This window comes from Protopterus annectens, chromosome 16.part0, assembly GCF_019279795.1.
Source record: "Protopterus annectens isolate FY-2018-M chromosome 16.part0, PAN1.0, whole genome shotgun sequence".
Lineage (NCBI taxonomy): Eukaryota > Metazoa > Chordata > Ceratodontiformes > Protopteridae > Protopterus > Protopterus annectens.
In genome coordinates this window covers 881,649,915-881,666,605 of record NC_056750.1, presented here as the reverse complement: position 1 = coordinate 881,666,605, position 16,691 = coordinate 881,649,915, and the positions used below count along the sequence as shown (strand labels likewise).

The 16,691-nt window shown below is 44.8% G+C and overlaps 1 protein-coding gene across 1 annotated transcript in view; it reads right to left on the bottom strand.

The window, feature by feature from the left end:
- The window catches only part of LOC122790680 (src substrate cortactin-like), a 1,120,562-nt gene that overhangs the window by 771,677 nt on the left and 332,194 nt on the right, over positions 1-16,691 (bottom strand). The window lies entirely within an intron of this gene.

Sequence of the window (16,691 nt, the reverse complement as noted above, 5' to 3'; positions counted from 1 at the left end):
GCTGTCTGTACATCCATGGAATGCAGAATTCTCTCACCCTTGTTCTGCGGATTTGGATAAAAGGTTGGCAGATGAATTGTTTGGTTAAGAGCCACACTTGAAACCACCTTAGGCATAAAAGAAGCATTTGTCCTCAGAGACACCTTGTCTGGGTAAAATATGATAAAAGGATCTACAGCCATGAGGGCCTGTAGCTCTGAAACTTTTCTTGCTGAAGTAATTGATAATAGCAGAACTGTCTTCCATAAGAACTTCGTATCAGTGGTAGCAGCTGGTTCAAATGGAGGCAGGGTGAGCTTTTCCAACACATAATTGAGGTCCCATGCAGGTAATGGTGATCTTCTAGGAGGCCTTAAATTTTTGGCTCCTCTAAGATACTGCTTTAGTGAAGGATGAGAAAAGATTGGTGGCTCTGTATTGTAATGAGCCGAAATGGCAGAGGCATGGATTTTAATTGATGAGAAAGATAACCCTTGGTCAAGCATCTCAGTTAAGTATTGTAATATCGGAGGAATATTTGTAGTCCACGGTTTCTTGCCACTCCCTTATCTACCTGCCCTTGCCTTCTCTGTCCCCTCCCCCTCCCACCTCACATCCTGCCCCAACGGCATATGGGGGAGGGGGGGAGAGTCCATTGTGGCGCCATCTTTATTATCCATGTACCTGCCCTGGCTGCTGTGTGTCCCTGGCCCCAGAGGATCAGCACTATTCTCTTTTCCTCCTATCCTGCACGAAAGGACTTGCCTGGTCATTAAGGACCCTTTAATTTCTACCTTCAACCATCCCAATGACTGGCCAACAAATCTCTGCTGTTGTGGCGTATAATTCCCTGTTTTAAACGGATCAAGAAAGTATGTTTCACCCTGGTCCAAACCATTATAGTTGAACTGCTATATTCATACTGCACCTGTTATTAAACTTAGGCTGTTCTTTCCCAAGTACAATGTACCTAGCTTAGTACAAATTTTAGCCACTGAGTCAGGAAGCCAGCAGCCAGACTCCTCTCTGTCCTAGCACCATTCTTTTCCCCCTCCCTGACTCCTCTTTCTGAGCCACTTCTAACTGCTATCTCTAGTACAGACACTGTATTCTACTCTCTGCCCACTAGGGGACGCTCTAATCCAGCTTTGTGCGAAAGCTTTTCCCCTACTTTACATAATTTCTTTCTAAATTTCTTAATCAGTCTCATTTTCTACTTTCCTTATCAGTTTTTCACCCCTTGACTAGCTACCAACCTTCCTGTGTTATCTCACAGCCCCTAGCATCTCTTTTCCCTCCTCCTAGCTGTTTTTCTAATTCTTTATTGTTCCCATTCCAATATCCTAGCTTAACTTTTCACTGCTTCACCACATTCTACTTACCTGTGACCACTTTCTCTGCCTCAGGAATCTCCTCCTCTCTGTTTCTGGAAAATCTTTCATATAGCTGCTCTAGCCCGCTCTGTTCGCCCTGTGGGCTCACTCTGCTCCCCTACCCTACCACCAATTCCCACCACCTCCAGTGGTCCTAGCTTTATACTTCCATTGCCACACCCCCTCCCATTATCACCCTATCACATACTACTTCCACTTAACCACACCCCCTACCTCAACAAATTCTTAATTAAGCCATTTTACCTTTTAGGTCCACTCCCTAACCTATCCACAGCTTACCCTGTAATGCTATAGTTTGCAGCTTCACGCTTATAACCTTTTAATTCAGTTTATTATTCACTTCTTCCCTCAAGCTACCTCATCTCATATAACAATTTCTCCTTCTCCCACCTTTATTCCTACCCACCTCTATCCCTTCCCCCAACATATTCTAACTCCTCTTCTACACATCCTAATGGACCCAACATAAAAATCATTATTCTCAAACCTACTACTCTTAACTACAACTCTTGCTTCTCTTACAGTTCCATACACACTAATCTTCTTTGAACATTCTTCTCTTCCTGAGCAGCACCACCCCTACCAACAAACTCTACCTCTTTCTCACATAAACTCACTTAAACATAGTAACAACTGCCACCTTTATCTACATACTTCCAAAGTACCATATATCTAACCATGTTATTTCCCTGTCAAAAAATCTCCAACCAATTACTACAAAATCCTTGAGTTTGTACAATATCCTCTACAACAACCCCTATTAGATGGTGATATTCATCCAAACCCTGGCCCCAATACTAATACTCCCAATAACCCACACAGTCTAACATTTCCTACTATTACTACCCCTAATAGACCGTCTAACTCCCTCCTGATAGCTCCCCTTAACATCCGCAGCATTAACAATAAAATTGCCCACCTACTTGCACTATTAGAGGTGCACTCATTTGACATTCTCTGTATTACAGAAACATGGCTAAAACCCTCTACTCTGGACCAGGACATTACCCCTCCTGGATATAATATCCTAAGATATGACTGCAAAATTAAAAAGGGTGGAGTAGCCATTTTGTATAAATTTGAACTCCAAGTGTCACCCTTCAATGTGCTGCTACCCTCAGATACCAGTGCAGAAACCCCTACTGCCAAGCTACAAATCAATAACTAAATCTAATTTGCACATCACCCTCCTGAAAATAATATTAATACACTTGAAAACAGTTACCTATCTACCCACCTACCTCAGGAAACCATTGTATTAGGAGACTTCAATATAGACTGGGCAACCTGCAGTTCCCCTAATCCTACCAATCATATAAATCTTCAGTTTCTCACAGATAATAACCACCGCTACTAGAATCTATAAGCCAAGCAACAAGGAAACCACCCTAGACTGGATCCTTCTCAACAGCCATCTTGATGCTTATAAACCAGGAACCCTTCCCGACAATATCAGTGACCATATGCTAACCTATATCATTAAACAAAAAATTCACAGCCCTAATACTAATAATTTTAAATCCTTCCGCTACAAAAAAATCTTTAATCCAGACAGCTTCCAAAACAAACTGAAAGCATGTGACTGGTCACCTATGTGTCTCATCTTCAACTTGATGCAATGACCTACTTTAATACTAGATTCCTTCAAATCCTAGATTACCACGCCCCCCATTCGCTCTTCCCGAATAAGAACCAAAATTGCCCCCTGGCTTACAAAACATACTAGGCAAATGATCCTCCTCAGAAATAAAATTTGTGCCAAATGGAGAGCCTCCAAAAGTCCATCAGATCACTTTTACTTTAAACAATTAAGAAATGCCACCAAGAAAGACATTCTCAGAGGCAAGAAAAGACCATTACCATCACCTTCAACAAACCCACCAACAAAAACCACAAAAATTCTGGACAGGCAAACTTCTTAAACCAGGGCACTCAATCTCCTGCCCCTTCAGGATTTAACCATAATAACTCTAACCAGATACCTGATGCCTTTAATAACGGTTTTACTGAAGCCATTCTAACCCTAGCTAATACTTTACCACCCATCACCACTCCACCATTAAATACCAATAATACTCAACTCCACCCTTTCATATTCAACCTGTACCCACATCCCTCATTTGCAACCTCCTTCAAAACTTAAACCATGCACCCCTTCTGCTGACGGTCTTCCAGCAGAATTACTGCAAATTGCAGCTAAAGAAATTGCCTATCCCATCTCCATCCTTATAAATAGAAGGATTTTAGACAGCAAAATCCCTTCCATATGGAAAGTATCTCACATCATCCCTCTACACAAAGGTGGGTCATCTACAGAGCTCTCCAACTTTCAGGCTATCGCCTTACTCTCTCCAATAGCTAAAATAATGGAAAAGTGTATACACAAACTACTTGCCCACCTTCTCCATAATAATTTACTTGCAGACTGCCAGCATGGTTTTAGGCTACTCCATAGCACAACTGCCCTGCTATCCTTTTCTGACTCCATAAACAAAAATCGTACCAATAATACTTTCTCCTCTGCACTATTTATTGACCTCTCAAAAGCCTTCGATAATGGTCAACCATAACATGCTTGACATACTAAAAGCCCAATCACTCGACACACAAGCACTACATTGGTTTAAATCCTATCTTGAAAACTGACAGCAAGCAGTACTTTGGGATAATAATCTTTCTACTTCCCTCCCTGTAAACATTGGAGTACCACAAGGCTATATATTAGGACCCCTTCTCTTTTCATTGTTTATTAATGATCTACATACCAAAATTCAAGCCACCTGCATACAATATGCAGATGACTCAACTTTAATTTGTTCAGCCAAGTCCATAACCTCTCTCCAGTCCCTCACTCAGTCCCTCACTCAAACAATATTTAACAGTGTTGAACATTGGTTTATGCAACACTGTCTCCTTTTAAACCCCAAAAAACAAAATTATTACTCTTTGCTCCTACTCTTAAGTCAACTCATCTACACTTCACACTAACCTCTAACAATGGAACAAATATCCCCTGACACTACAACCCATCTACTGGGAGTAACATTTGATAACCTTAGCTATGATGACCATATTAATTCTACAATAAAGTCTGTCAACAAAAAACTAGGCACCCTTTACAGAATCAAACCCTTCCTTACTCCTTCAGCCAGAATCATTATTGCCCAGACTCACCTGATCTCTACCTTGTTCTATGCTTCTGCGATATATACCAACCTATCTAGAAACAACCTCACCAAACTTTCTACCAGTTATAACAACAGAGCCAGATTTGCCACTGGCACCCCTTTCAGAACTCACCACCGTCACAACCTCAAACTTATCACCCAAAAGATCATTTATCACCCTAATATCAGAATCCTTACTAATCTGATTACCCCCTACAAAAATCTTGCAACTTTATGCTCAGCTAACAAGATTCTAGTCTCCACTATTAAATCTAACAAACCTGGGGACTCGCTTTTCGCCAACACAGTAGGAAAAGGCTGGAACCAGCTTCCTAGTGAACTTTCATCTCTTGCTTCCACTCATCTCTTTAAAAAGCATCTTAAAGAATATCTTAAAACTCACTGGCTTTGTCCCTGCTCTAACCCTGAGATGTCCTGTTATCTCTTTCCACTTTTTTGCTCTCCTTACACTTCTATACTCCACTGTTCCATGTCACATACCTATATAAAAAATAACTAAGAAATTTTTACAATTCAATATTTTCTTTTTTGATTGCTCTCTCTCAAATGATTACTCTCAGTATTTGATCTTAGTTTTAACATAAGGTCTCTGTGTAATGTATCTCAACCTCAATATAACAATGTCCTGTAATTTATTTTGACATTTACTGTATATTGTAATCTTTGTCACTGCTAATGTTTGGAGCTTTCCTCCCCAGGCCTCTACTGAAAATTGACATATATCCAGTTAGACTAGCCCAGGCAACAAATGTAAAATAAATAAACAAAATATTTGGTTCTGCTGTATCAGTTCCTTGTGCTTGATTCCAAGCACAGAATCTCTTCCATTTGTCAGCATAAGATTTTCTAGTACTAGGCCTTCTGGCTTCAAAAATGACATCCATCACAACTTTACTGAGAGGTGCTGTTTTTGTATAACTACATGATCAGCCATGCTGCTAGGTTCAGTGTCTGTAGTTGATTGTGCAGGATCTGTTTTGCTGGGACAGTACTTGAGGTCTTTGAGGTAAGGTCCAAGCTGGGTTTTGAGACAGGTTCCTTAGGATTGGGTACCAGTACTGGCATGGCCAGTCCAGGGCAATTAGTATCATCTTTGGTTTCTCTTGTCTGACTTTTAGGAGGACCTTTGGGAGAAGGGGCAGAGGAGGAAAGGCGTAAACTGATGGGATTTTCCAACTTTAGGAAAGGGCATCCAATTTCCATGCTTGTCTGTTTTAAGTCCTTGTGCAGAATCTTTTCAATTGATTATTTTGAGGAGAGGCAAATAGCTCTGTCTGGGCTCCCCCATTTCTCTGTTATCATGCTGAAGACTTGTGGATTTAGTTTCCACTCGTGAGGATCCATAAGGTTTCTGCTTAAATTGTCTGCCAGAGTGTTCTGCTTTCCTGGCAGGAATTGAGCTTGAAGATGTATTTGGTAGGTCAAAGCTGTGTCCCACAGTGCCATGGCTAATCTGCAAAGGGGGTATGAGTGTGTGCCCCCTTGTTGGCTTATATACCTCATGATTGTGATGTTGTCCGTCTTTATCAGTAGCTGTCCTGGATGAAGTAAGTCCTTGAAGGCTGTTAGGGCATTTTGAACAGCTAGCATCTCTTTCTGGTTGATATGTAGATGCATTTGTTTTGGGGTCCATATGCCCTGAATGCATCTTCCTGCCATGTGGGCCCCCCCAGGCATAATCCTAGGCATCTGTTAAGGTTTGGCTGGCGGGGGGGGGGGGGTGAAGGCCCGTCCCATGTTTTGGTGACATGCCTTTGCCCACCATAGAAACTCCTGTTGTAGGCAGGGAATGAGAGAAATCACTGCTTCCAGACTGTGAGAATGTTGACTCCATAAACTTTTCAGGTACCATTGAAGTTTCCTCATATGCAGTCTTGCATATGGAATAAATAGGATGCAGGATGCCATGAAGCCCAGAGCCTGCAGAATTTGTCTTGCCGATAACTGGGTTTTTGTTGCCATCAGTTTGAAGTAAGTAGTCAATTGACTTTGCTTGTCTGGCATGAGGTAAGCCATCTGGGCAGTTGTATTCAAGCTTGCACCCAGGAAGCTTATCTTTTGAGAGGGTACCAGTTGTGATTTCATTTCATTTATTGTGTACCCTACGCATGTTAAAAGCCTTTTCACAAACACCAGGTGTCAAAGAAGAATGTCCTTGTTCTCTGCTTGAATGAGACAGTCGTCTAAGGATATATTTGTATACTACTTTATCTGCAAAATACAATTACTGGTGCCAGGCACTTTGTAAATACCCTGGGTACAGTAGATAAGCCAAAGGGCAGTGCAGAGAATTGGTGATGCATTAAGCCAGTCTTGAATCTGAGGTATCTTCTGCACGAATGTCTTACTGGGACATGCAGGTATGCCACTTTTAAGTCTAGTGTCACCAGCCAAGCATGGGCAGAAGATGCTGCAAAGTCAGCATTTTGAATTTTGGAATGGCCAGGTATGTGTTTAAAAATGGATAAATCCAGTATTGGCCACCAGGTCTTGTCCTTTCTAGGTACCAAAAACAGCAGAGTAAAAACCTTGTCCTTTTTTCCTGTTCTGGTACTGGCTGAATGGCCCCCATTATCCATGAGGGACGTAACCTGTTTTTGTGCCTCTGCCCATTGATTTTTTGGGCAGATCCAGCCAACCATTTGCCATTGGCAGAGTGTGGAAATGGAATCTGTATCCCTGTGATACTATGTTTAGTACCCACTTGTCCTGGGGTATAAACTGCCAATTTTGAGCAAAAAGTGCTAACTTTCCCCTTATGGGTGCTGCCAAAAGATAAATGCTTGATGTAGGGAAGTTATTGGGATTTTCTGTAGGTTTGTGCTTTATCTCCTCCAGATTTGGAGGTAGAAGCGCCACATTGCTTTGACCTGTATGAATCTTGCGCCTGGTATACGAGACCCTTAGGGCATCTGGATTTGCCCCTTTGAGCTCTGTCTGACACAGGAAAGGACCAATTTTTTGTAGGCCAGTGTCTACTGAATCTTGATGGCTGCACTTGTAAGAAGTCTAACAGTTTGCATAGACTTAGCTTTGTTTTCCATTTTCTTTAAAACCTCTTCTGCCTTAATACCAGAGAATCATGCTGTAAAGGTGCAGCTAGCTATTTAACTTTAAGATGATCAGGCAAATTTTGTTCCTTTAACCAGGCATGCCTTCTAATCATAGATTCAGTAACTGTGGCCCTGCAGGAGGCCTCTAAGGAATCAAAACCAAATTGCAAAGTATGCTTTCCAACTTGTTCAGCTACATGCAACAATTCCTGCAATTCTTTACTTTCTGCACATTCATTTTCTGTTTCAGCAGTCCCATAACATGCTGTTGATACTTAAGCATATGAAATTGACAGTTTAAGGCTCTGATTGCCAAGGTTGCAGATGTATAAACCTTTTTTCCCCCCATCTGTTCAGTGCCCTTGAATCTCTGGCAGAGGGGGTAGGATTTTTTGCTGTTGAGGCCTTAACTCCCTTTGGACCCTGTGAAATAGTTTCAGGATCAGCAGCAGGGTTTCTAAATAAAATGTTTTGTGAGTCAGGGACCCTGTAATATCTGTCAGGCTTACTGGGAGCCTGAGGTAAGGAGTCAGGGGTCCGAAAACACATCATCCACAATGTCTAAAACAGGGGGAATGGTTAAAGGCCTGTGCTGAGGGAGAAGAAAGAAATCCCTGAGCCTCTTTTTTGATTCTGAGAAATCTTGACTCTCCCAGTGAAAATGCTCCAAAGTATGCAAGGTTTCCCCAAATGAATAATCCTCAGGAGAAGCAGATGGTATAGACTCCTCTGCATCAGAATCCTCATAGGGAGGTATAGATAATTCCTGATTATAAGAGGAATCAGAAGAAATAGAAATCCGATCTGAAGATTCATAATTAGTGTCTTGCCTAGGCCTCTTATCTGGAGGGGGATGGGTACCCCTGATCAAGGTAATAAGGTCTTCAGCCATTTTGATGATCTGTTTTTCAGGCATAGAGGCCTGTGCACATGGCTCATGCATCCGTTTTTTAGATTTAGAAGTTGCTTTTGTCTTTGTTTTTGCAGCTGTCGTCTGTTTGATGTACAAATGTTGAGGTCTGAATACACCCTCAGAAGCCGGTGCCTGCTCAGCAGCTCCGGACCCATCCGAGGGAGATACATCCGTCGGTCCAATACCACCTTGAGTATCTTGCGGCATGCCGGACTCCACATGGGTGTCGGTAGAGGCCTGCAACTCGAAGGTAGCATGTATCAGGGGCTGTGAAAGCGCCTCACTGAGTACCGGCTAACCAGCGATGGCTTAGGAGAAGCTTCGTAGTCGGTTTTGGATCTCGACTGCCTTTCTCTGTCCTTTTCTTTGCATTTTTTTTTTTATGTACTCCGGTAGTCAGATTGCTATCCGACGACATTTCTGGGTAGTTAAATCTGTTTCCAAAATACTTTGAGGCAAAAATATACAGACGATTAATAGTGCGTTGGTTAAATCTAGCACAAAACCGACAGCCAGGCACTTTGTGATCAGGGCCTAGGAAGGAATACAGTACAAATGAAACTCCTTACGAGGTATTTGCTTCCCATAAGTAATGCAATTAACTTTTACTGACATCAGTAAGGAGCAAGAAAAAGTTTCCCCAAGGGGGGTACTTAGCTTTAGTGAAGATTTCGATTATGAAACTCAAACCCGAATATTTCAGTAGTCCGCCGACCGGCACTTGCGAAATGCTTCTGCTTCGGGCACCGCACGGCAAGAAAGACTGAAGAAAATGGTGTCGGCTGCATGTTTTATACCCCTGACAACCTGACATCATGGAGGAGGAGACAGCAACCGACGCAGGACCCAAGACTTTTGAATTCAGGCAGACTGAGGGCAGCCTGCCAACAGATTACCCAAATGTAATGACTGCAACAGTGAAACACGAAAAACATCCTTAGGAGGGGGCTGGTTGGAGGGTGTCATGACTGGAACAAGATCAACAACTCAGATGGAACGTTATGCTAAGACATAACTTCAACAACTCAGATGGAACGTTATGCTAAGACATAACTTCAACAACTCAGATGGAACATTATGCTAAGACATAACTTCAACAACTCAGATGGAACGTTATGCTAAGACAACTTCAACAACTCAGATGGAACGTTATGCTAAGACATAACTTCAACAACTCAGATGGAACGTTATGGTAAGACATAACTTCAACAACTCAGATGGAACATTATGCTAAGACATAACTTCTTTATCTGAAGTTGTTATTCTTCTTCATATTCATTACTGATGGGACTGAGTCCCCAGCTACTTGGAGAACCTAGGTGTCCCTTATGGAAGACCATTCTGGAGAACCACTGACCCAAAAGCCGCTCTTCCCCTGGAGATCAGATCCAATTTGCAATGCTTGATAAAAGTGTGGGGCTTAGCCCAAATAGAAGCTGCACAAATGTCATCCATGTAGGCCCTAGAGTGGAAGGCAACAGATGCTGCAATAGCCCTAGTTGAGTGAGCTTTGCTTTGGCCAGGCCTAGATCCCTCCCCATAAGTGAATATGTGAAGGCAATGCAATCCCTGAGCCATTTAGACAAAGTAACTTTCAATACAGTGCCTCCCATTCTAGGACCCGCCAAGCAAATGAAAAGCTGGCCCGACTTGCGAAAGGATTTAGTTCTGTCCAAACGGAAACGTAATTGTCTATGAACTTCCGAAGGAATGTAGGCAGTATTCTCCCTTGTTAGAGTAATTTGGGAAGAACACAGGGAGCTCAACAGACTGGTTAATCGAAAAATCAGAAACCACTTTGGGGAGAAAGGATGAGTTAGTACGAAGTGATACTCAGTCCTTATGAAAGGTCAGAAAAGGGCTCTTTACACATATTGCTTGTAATTCAGAAATTCTTCTGGCTGAAGTTATAGCCACCAGAAATAAGGATTTCCATGACAGGAATTTTAGATCACATGTCACAGCCAGCTCAGAAGGGGGCAGAGAAAGACTGCAGAACCCAGGACAGATTCCATGCCTCCACCATCTGTCTGATGGGAGGCCTGCTGTGAAAAAATACCCTTGAGGAAGGTCTTGCAAAGACGAGAGGAAATAAGTGGCACTCCATCTGACCCTCTGACCCATTATGGAAGTTGGAAATGGCTGCTAGATGGACTCGAATGGTGGAAGCAGAGGCACCATTGTCGAACAGTTCAGCCAGATAATGAAGAACAGTGGCTACAGGGGCTGAGAACGAGTCTATTTTCTGATTATGTGACCAAATAGTGAATCTTTTCCCTTTGTCCCTGTAAAGTTTCCTGGTGGATGGTTTAGGAGAGGCCAAGATAATATATCACGTACTGGTGAAGAGAGGGTTTCCTGCCTGGCAACTAACGGAAGTGAAGAAACCAAGTTGTCAGCTTGAGAGAGAACAGATTCAGGGGAGTCAGCCCTTGTGGGCAAGGTCCTGACGAGTGTCTAGGATCAGAGGAGATTGTAATAGAGGAGGTCGAAGGAAGGGAAACCACACTTGACGAGGCCAGAATGGGGCAATGAGGAACACTCTGCTGCTTAACCGAATAGCTTTCCTTAGAACAAGAGGGATTAGAGGAATCAGAAGGATAAGCATAAAGGAAACCTGTGGGCCAATCATTCGTCAAAGCATCTCTCGGTGACTCCCCAAGAGGGGGAAAGAGGGCAAAGTAGCTGCTGCATTTTGCGTTTGAGGGAAGAGGTGAAAATGTCGCAGCATGGCTGGCCCCAATGGCTGAAAATATCCGCCGCCACACTTGGGTTGAGAGACCACTCGTGAGGATGAAGAATGCATCTGTTCAGCCTGTCCGCAATCACGCTGGAGCTCCCTGTGATGCACGTTGGGACGAGAAAGTGGTTGGAGGCTATCGCCCACTGCCAGATTCTCATGGCTTTGTGACATAGGGGGTAAGATATGGTCCTTCCCTGTTTATGCACCAGACCATAGACGTTGTCCAACTGGACAGCAATCATTCCGCATGGAAGGAGCAGATGAAAAGCTTGCAACGCCAATAGCACCGCTCTTAACTCCAAGACATTGATATGCAAAGTTGACCTCTACATCGGACCACGTGCCTTGGACTGACTCTCCCTGGAAATGGCCCCCCACCCCATCAGGGAAGCATCCATGGTCACTGTGGCGCTGGGATGGGGAGACTGGAAGGAGCGACACCAAAGATTTTCGTCCATACTCATCTATCAGAGGAGATCTAGTTTTAAGTGTTGGTGATGAGAATCTGAGCTCAGGGGGGGTGAAGACTGGGTATCCACTGGGCCTGAAGGAGCCATTGTAGTAATCTCATGTGCAGTCTAGCTAAGGGAACTGTAAGGATGGCTGCAGCCATAGATCCCAAGGCATGGAGGTCTTCCCTTGCAGACACTTTTCTTCAACAGAGTATCACCTGAACCTGTGCCCCTAGTCTCTGAAGCCTGTGGAGAGGAAAGAGAGATCAGGCTTGACTGGGTGTTGAATATTGCCCCTATGAATTCCAGTTGTTGTGAGGGTTGAAGGTTGGATTTCTCCCAATGTATGGTGATGCCTAGCGACTCCACCAGAGCCAGGGTGTAGCGGAGGGCCCTGACCAGAAGACGCTTGGTGGGGGCAGAGAGGAGCCAATCGTCTAGGTATGGAAACACCTGGAATCCCAGAAGTCTCAGATGAGCCGTTACCACTGCAAGACATTTCATGAACACTCTGGGGAAAGGCAGGGACAGAATTGGTAGTGATTGGCTCCCAACCGGAAGTGAAGGAGGCTCCTGGAGCACTTGTCCATCTTGATATGGTAATATGCATCCCACAGATCTAATGAGCACATCAACACACCCTCCCGCAGAAAGGGGAGGATGGTTTGAATCATGACCATGCAGAATTTGGTCCGAACCACCAATTTGTTTAGTTGGCTGAGATCCAGAATGGGCCTCCAGTCCCCTGTTTTCTTTGGCACCAAAAAAAATCTCGAGTACAACCCTGATCCGTACTGAACTGAGGGGACCTGTTGGATGGCTCATTTTTGACATAGCTTTCGTATTTTGGAAGCTGCCTCCTCCCTCTGACTTGGTGTAACATCGGGAAGGGATTTTGGACGTCTTGGATAAGCTATTAGAGGAATATGGTAGCGTCTGGTAATGATTCTCTGAACCCACTGACCATTTGTAATGGAGAGCCAGGCAGCCTGGTGCAGAGAAAAACCCGCCCCGACTGCTTCCAGAGGAATGCAATCGGTCAGCTCCTCAGGAGAGCTGAAACAGTCTACCAGAGAAGGAATCTATGGAGCCCTGCTTGCAGGGACCTCCTCTGCCCCAAAAGGGATGTCTTCCATTATTGGAACTCCCCTCTGCCTCTGGAGGAGTCCTCACCACGCGCGTCTCGGAAAGGACTTTGAGACTTCTTGTGCCACATTTTTCCCGCTCCTCTGACTCCTGGAGAAGGAACGCTGAGGTTTGGAAAAGCATAGGCCAACGGCAGACAAGGTCTTCACGACTTGCTCGCACCTGGCTAATGTGTCGAACTTAGCACGAACAGAGCTGATGGCTCAATATGGGCATTTAGAAAGGAAGACTTGGACTCCGCGGGGTCACAAAGGCACCTGCAGCTCTAGCTGCTCCTTTGGTTACATGTGACAGCAACCTCATGGATGAATTAAATATTGATTCTAGGGTGGCAAATTGGGAAGCAACTTTATCTCGTGCTCCATCCAATATTTGGCCAGCGAGGTTTCCGGAAAGTTCGGAGATGAGATCTCTCTCTGGAGCCTCGTAAAATGAGCCAAAAGGTTCACAGACCTAACCGGAAAGGTCACGGACAAGGACTCACTTCCCTAACCTGTCCACTGGCCCAGGACTCTTGTTGGGCGGGTGAACAGCAGGACTCTTTTCTGCAAGGTCCTTTTTCCTGGCTGCCGCCACCACCATAGCATCTACTTGCAAACCTCTAGACCAATGCGGTTGATCCTCTGGAGGGGAGAATACCTTGTCTGATCTCCTGGGGATGGCCTCAATGGAGTCAGGGTTCTTCCATGCCCATTGCACAATGAGTTTAACCAACTCATCGGGGGGGGGGGTGTCACCCAAGAAGTAGAGGGCCGAGAGCGAAAGGCCTGCAGGAACACGGATTCTTCTGAGAAAGGGTTGGAAGACTTCCAGTCACCCCTCTGTTTCAAGATTTCCATGATTTCACCGAAGGAGACATCAGGGGGTGACCGTGGGGACCCTTCCCCATCATCATAGTCAGCGTCTTCCATCAGGGACTCCTCTGGGGAGTCCATGTGTTTCCTCTTACACACCCATTTCCAAGGGGGTTCTTCGGTGAGAGTATCTGAAAAAGACTCAAAGGGAAATACCCTGGGTAGGGGTTTCATGGGCCTTGTGCTCTTGGAGACCTGGGGGGGGGCCTTTGACAGCTGTGGCTCAGAAGGAACTGGGGAAATAACCAGTGGAGGAGGATTGCTAGAAGCAAGCACCCTCTCCATCACCCGGAAAGCGGGCCTGCCCTAAGAGGAGTGGGAGCCCAGAACTGAAGACAAAATTGGAACCAGGGTCACACCCCACTCCAGATGGTCTTGCCCATCAGGTAAGAAGCTTCAAGCGGACTCGGAGCGGTAGTCACCCTCAGATCTGAAGTCAGGACTGACAATGCCATCGGAACAGAGACCAGAACCAGAGGTTCCACCCCCAAGCATGAGATTGAGGAAGGGTGGGTTCCAATGAAACTGACACCCAAAGGGGTCTCTGGGTCTCAAACAGTGTTGTTGGAGCAGAGGAAGGGAGTCCTCTAGGAAAAAGAGAAGTTATGTACCTACCATAACGTTCCATGTTAGTTGTCTTCTTCTCGCCTTCTTTCTTGCTGGATGGGCTTGGAGCCGATCCTCGGCTCCGACCCGGCCACTCTAAAAGCTCGAGAGTTGGTTCCACCGTCTCGAGGCTCCCCTTTTATCCCACAATGCTAGGCGGTAATACCTCAGATCTCGTTTGTAAGCTAGGCCCAGCCAGGAAAAACAACATCCAGAAAACACTGGTAAGGGGAAGAAACCCACCTCTAAAATGACAGAAGGTGACCTACAACCTGATGAGGGAATATATACATAAAGAGTATATACATATATACAAATAGAGGTGGTAGGAAAAAAAGGTCACAATCAAACTCCTCTAGGTCTGTCCAGGCAAGGGGGAAGGAGGGTGGGACGCAAGAAAGAAGGCGAGAAGAAGACAACTAACATGGAACTTTATGGTAGGTACATAACTTCTATATGTTAAGTTGTCTATCTCGCCTTCATTCTTGCTGGATGGGACCGCGTCACTAGCACCTTGTCCCGGGTGGCCTATCGGAACAGACTCTTGAGTACAGTGGAACCAAAGTTAGCTTTGTGTCCAGAAGCTAAGTCCAACTTATGAGAAATGAAAGTATGAGGAGTAGCCCATGTAGCTGCCGCACAAATCGTATCAATAGGCAGCCTGTCTTGGAAAGCTATAGAAGTAGCCAAAGCTCTAGTTGAATGAGCCTTAGGTTTGTTTGGTAACTTTTGATGCCTAATCTCATACACAAAAGAAATCAGGGATGTAAGCCATCTGGAGAGTGATACTTTTGAAACTGGAAGGCCCATTCTGCCTTCTGCATAAGAAACAAACAGTTGGTCAGCCTTTCTGATCTGTTTGGTCCTGTCTAAGTAAAACCTTAATTGTCGATGAACATCTAGCCAATGTAATTTTTGTTCAGACCTGTTAGAATAGTTAGGAAAAAACACAGGAAGGTCAATGTTTTGATTTAGGTTTGCCGGAGAGGCTACTTTGGGTAAGAAGGATGGGTTAGTCCGTAAAGATACCCTATCCTTATGAAACAAAAGGTAAGGGGATCGACTACAGAGTGCATGAAGTTCAGAGACTCTTCTAGCCGAAGTAATGGCTACCAAAAAGAGTGTTTTCCAGGACAGCAATTTCACTGAACACGAAGCTGCAGGTTCAAAAGGGGGAAGAATCAAAGATGTAAGCACTAAGTTAAGGTCCCAAGAAGGAGGAGGATTTCTAATAGGAGGCTTGAGAAGAAAAACTCCCTTCAAAAAGGCTTTGCAAAGTTTGTGAGACATGATGGCAGAGTCTGAGATTCCAACATGAAAGTTAGATATAGCTGCCAATTGAACCTTAAGAGTAGAAGGAGACGAACCTGCGTGGAAAAGTACAGCTAAGAAATCAAGGACCGATTGAATGGGAGCAGTGAAAGGATCCATGTCCCTTCCTTGTGCCCAATAGGAGAAACGTTTCCACTTACTAAGATAAATCTTCCGAGTGGAGGATTTATGGGAAACTTTTAAAATATCTCGAACTGAGTGAGATATTAGAGGAAGCCTGGCTAGGGTTGGAATTGGAGGAACCAAGCAGTGAGGTTCAGAGAGGGGAGGGAGCGATGTAACTGACCCGACTGATGGGTCAAAAGATCTGGAACTGGGTCCAGATGCCAGGGTTGCTCCAACAGAAAACGGTGTAGAAAAGGGAACCAAACCTGTCAAGGCCAGTAAGGGGCAATGAGGATCAAGGAAGCTTTCTGAGCGATGGCTTTCTGTATCACTTGAGAAATCAGTGGGAAGGGAGGAAAGGCATAAAGAAGTCCCCGGGGCCAATCTTGGACTAGAGCGTCTCTGCTGGGATGGCCTGGTAGAGGAAAGAGGGTGAAATAATTTTTGCACTTGCTGTTTTGGGGAGTAGCAAAAAGGTCGCAGCAAGGCTGGCCCCACTTCAGAAATAACTTTTTCCAACACTGAAGTTTTCAGAGACCACTCGTGAGGCATGAGAATAGCTCTGCTCAATTTGTCCGCAATGACATTGGACTTCCCGGGGATGTGCGTTGCTATCAGAAACCGCTGAGAAGAAATCGCCCATTGCCACAGTCTGAGTGCCTCTCGACATAGGGGGTAGGATCTGGTTCCGCCTTGTTTGTTGATATACCACACTACAGACATGTTGTCCGTCTGAATTGCTATCGTTCCGATCGGAAGAGAGTCTTGAAGGGCCTGCAACACTAAAAGCACTGCTCTCATCTCTAGAACATTTATATGCAAGTGGCGTTCGTAAGGTTGCCATATGCCCTGGACTGTCCTGCCCTGATAATGCCCCCCCCCCCCCGATCAGGGAGGCATCCGTTGTCAGAGTAGCAACCGGAGGG